Source organism: Macadamia integrifolia, unplaced genomic scaffold (genome assembly GCF_013358625.1).
Source record: "Macadamia integrifolia cultivar HAES 741 unplaced genomic scaffold, SCU_Mint_v3 scaffold1973, whole genome shotgun sequence".
Lineage (NCBI taxonomy): Eukaryota > Viridiplantae > Streptophyta > Magnoliopsida > Proteales > Proteaceae > Macadamia > Macadamia integrifolia.
The window spans coordinates 19,805-24,356 of NW_024868444.1; positions in this window are offsets into that span (position 1 = coordinate 19,805).

Genomic DNA, 4,552 nt, shown 5'->3' on the forward strand with positions numbered 1-4,552 from the left:
ATACAAATATTAGAGGACATGCTCAGGGCATGTACAATGGAGATGAGTGGCAGTTGGGAAGAATATATACCTCTTATGGAGTTTGCCTATAACAACAGCTACCAAACTACAATTAGGATGGCTCCGTATGAGGCATTATATGGTAGGAAGTGTAGAACTCCTTTGTATTGGGATGAGGTAGGTGAATGTCGAATGTTAGGACATGAGATGATACAGATGACTTGTGACAAAGTCGACGTTATTCGAGAACGGATTAAAGCAGCTCAGTCCCGTCAAAAGAGCTATGCGGACACCCGTAGAAAAGACATTGAATTTCAGCCAGGAGAAAAGGTATTTCTCAAGATCTCTCCTACTAAAGGGTTACAAAGGTTTCACAAAAAGGGGAAGTTGAGCCCAAGATACATTGGACCATTCGAGATCTTAGCCCGGGTTGGCTCAGTAGCCTATATGCTTGCTCTGCCACCTTCACTTGGGGATGTTCATAATGTATTCCATGTATCCATGCTGAAGCGATACGTTCATGATCCCTCTCATGTATTACCCGTGGAGCCAGAATACCTTAAAGTTAACATGACCTATACAGAGCAGCCAACTGTTATTTTGGACCGAAAGGTCAAAACCCTTCGCAACCGCTCCATTTCCTATGTAAAGGTGCGATGGGCTAATCATTCACTTGAGGAAGCGTCTTGGGAGAAAGAGGATGAAATGCAAGCCAAGTACCCTTCTCTTTTTTATCAACCAGGTATGCAATTTCGAGGACGAAATTTTTCAGAAGGGGGGTAAATGTAATACCCTACTTCTTAAACCCGGTCTGATTACAGGTTGACCCGGTTTAACTATGCAGGACCCGAACCGGAGAGAATCAGAGCGGGTTCCTTATGGACTATGATGGCAAGGGTGACCTTAAACACCGGCTGGCCCGACAAGTTGGAGCCAGTGCTAGAAGAGACGAGAGTACCCAAGCCGTGTACATGCACCTATCATAAGGCCATGTACGGATAAAGTAGGTATGTAGCCATATATTAAGGTGCATATGTATATTACATCGTATGCCAAGGGTGAGGTTCGCCCCGAGGCCCGAACTCTGTCAAAATCCCAAGTTTTGGCCCTCAGGTGGGCGGACAGGTGGGCGCATCCACCCACCTGAGTGACCCATCCATGTGAATTAGTTAGTTAATTAAGAAGTATATATATAGCATTTATGATTTTCTTTTCTTTTTCATTTATGGCACTCGTACGTTGGTGAGAATAGTAAAGAGGAGAGAGAAAGGAAAGGAAAGAAGAAGAGAAGAGAAGGAAGAGGAAGAAGAGATGGATTTCAGCGGCACCGAGGCTTGATCTCCCCATTCCGGTGTCGGAAGAGTGATCTTCAACACTCGATCTACATTTAGAGGTAAGCAAGGTTGGGTTCCTTAAACATTCCCCATACCCAAGCAAAACCCTTGATTCGAGTAAGGTTTCTTGAGATCTTGTAAATCCCCTTTGAAATGATGAATCTAAGGTTTAATAGATGATTTATGTTGATCTTGAAGGATTTGAAGAAGTAATTACAAGGTTGGAGAAGTATTGTGGATTTGAAGTGATTTTGGGGTTTTGAAGGTGTTCTTGAGCAAAGAAGGTAAGATGGCTTCCCATTCCTTAAATCTAACCTAGATCTAGGTTAGAACCATCATATAAGACTTTGAAAGTGTGAAGAATGGGTTTGGAAAAGCCCCATTTGAATCCCCAAAGAATGGAGGAAGTTGGGAAGAAACAGCAGGTTTCCCGCCAAGACCGGTGGGCAAGACCGGTGGGCCATTTGGCCCGCCTGTGGGCACCCGCCTGAGAGGGCAGGGCCCTCGGGCACAATCGGCGGGCCAGACCGATGGGCTAATCGGCGGGCCACCCTGCCTGTCGGTCCCAGTAGGCCCCCTTGGCCCAACCGACGGGCCAGACCGGTGGGCCAACTGGCGGACCAACCTACCCGCGGTCCAGACCAGTGGGCCAAACATGTGGGCTGTCTGACCCACCTGAGAGGCTCCGAATGTGATTTTTCCATCCGATTGGCCTGAATCGAACGTGTGACCTTCTTTTAGGATTCTAAACATGATCGCGTCATTGGATCGTGTTAATTTTGATTCCAAAATGGAGAAGTACTAACCCCGCTCACTCTACGCTTCTCGCACCGGATCTCACCCGTACCGAATGGGAACCCTTGTACACTATAGGTAAGTGGGGAGAGGACGTTTGGCCTTGTTTCAAAGCATTGTTTGGCATTCATTTAATTGTATCTAGTCTAGTCTTGCCATCATGAAAATGCTATGTAGATTAGTCATCCTCACATTGTTATGCATGTGTGCTATGTTTACCTTCTAAATGCCAAGTGATGAGATGCTTATGTGATGAATGTTGACATCATTGTGCATAATGCATTAATAGACTAGATGTCGTAGTTGGCTTGGAAACGAGTGCATTGGTGGCCCGTGGTATGAGACGCGGTAGCACTATGCAATCTCATATAGGAGCATGCGGTTTAGGATTTTCACCATCCCGTGCTACGACCCTTCCCAATAGGGGTAAGGTGTTGGGTTACCATTTGGGGGGAAGCAGTGGTCACGGTTGTTGGGTCACTGTGGCGGTTAGATATAATGCCCGGCGGGTCATTAGTTTTGTTGTGTGGACTGCTGTGTGGTCCATCTTTCCGCTTACTGAGCTAGTGAGCTCATCCCACGTGTGCACCTTTTTAATGATTTTCAGGTCATCCTGGTGGCCCCTGAGGAATTAGAGCACGGCACTGACTGCTCGTGCGAGAGTTATGCTGCGGGACCGCAGTTCTGATACCGAGCTGAGCTCCACTTTTGAGGCTGAGCTGAGCTCTACCATGTGATGCCGAGATGGGCTCAACCCTTGATGCCGAGCTGAGCTCTAGCCTTTGATATCGAGCCGAGCTGTATACTCTGATTTTTTATGGTTTCATTTATGTACTTGATATGTGAATTGTACTTTTATTGTGTAAATATCATGCCTTTGGGCCCACATGTATATAACTATTGTATCACAATTCGGGTATCAAGTATTATGGGAATATTCACAGGTAAACCAAGTCTTCTGCTGATCTGATAATCTTTTATTAGTTGTGTGTATGCTGTGGTGGAATACAGTATCAGATGATCTTGGCAGGTTTGGGTTAACCAGTGTTAACCCGATCACTGGCCCAGTTCGGTGTGAACGGGGTGTGACATAATCAGTTCCACAACTCAAGTTATACTTAAAATAATCGGGATGACATGAAAATCCAAATATTTCCTCATTCTATTACCAAGTGAATTACATGGAAAGGGGAACAACTTTCCTACCATAGGCACGGTAGATAAGTAACAAGGTGGGGAGACAACTCTTAGGGTGGGTGAAAGTTCACTAACTCCTCTGGGTCCATTGCTCCGAGCCCATATTGTCGACTGATGTACATAGGCAAATAAAAATACGTGTGAGTCAATCCCATCAACCTAACATAGTTGTAGCCAGGGGTCTTCACCAGAAAATCTTCTTATGGCTTTTCTGAGCACTTCCATCAATGTCCTCTGTAGTTCTTCCTTGTAGGTATTCTTTCCAATCATCAATAAGTTTGAATTCTGGGACTTCCCTCATTTCTTTGTAACCAAGAGCCCTGAGTTGACCTCCATCTTATAGCCTATTTAGCTTCAGCTTGTCAAGTAGCCAGAGTTGGAAAATGGCAGGACTTCCATGATAATGATCAAGCCCAAACCTATGGCTATGGCTTATATCATCAAGTCCTATGAATGTCTCCCAAAGGACTGTGGGAATGATATCTCTTCCTTTCTTCAATTTCTTTATCACTTCTATTAGGACAGTTGGTGCACCACGTCTCAGAGTTTGGAGAACATAGTGAGCTATCATACATAGTAGATAAGCATCCTGTGACCTTTGCTGATGGATTCCCCCCAGTGGTAGATATTGAATGAAGATCCTGGCCACCTTGAGAATATCGATCTTTCCATATTTGATGAATTGCACCATTTCCCCCTTTTCCCATCCAAAAAAGTCTTGAATCTCCTCTAAGTGATCTTTCTTCAAAAATGGTTGAATCAACTTACCCTTAGGTGGAGATAACATGTAAACTCAGAATTCCTCGAGGGTTGGATAGATCTTAACCAACCTAAATCGAAATACATGAAGATCAGCATCCCAGTGCTGAGGCACTTGTCGGAGCAGACTGTTATGTAGCTTAATGCACCCAATCCGGTTGAGCATTGGCATACTTATAGATTCTAGCAGTCTTGGTACCACTATGCTAATGTCCAAGGTCCATTTTCTCAACGTCTCATCCAAGGAACTCATAACTTATTATGCAGTTATCACAAGCAAAGAGTGATGATTTTTCAAAGCATTACTCATTTGCTACTGAGACAACTAAACCTTTACGACTATTGTATCAAACTCTTTTTTTATTCTTTTGACTGATCAAGGATGGGGAACAAACTGGCCTTGATAAATTGGTGCCGGGTGGTGACTTTTAGGGGATAGAATCCTGGATAAGAATTTGACGGACCAT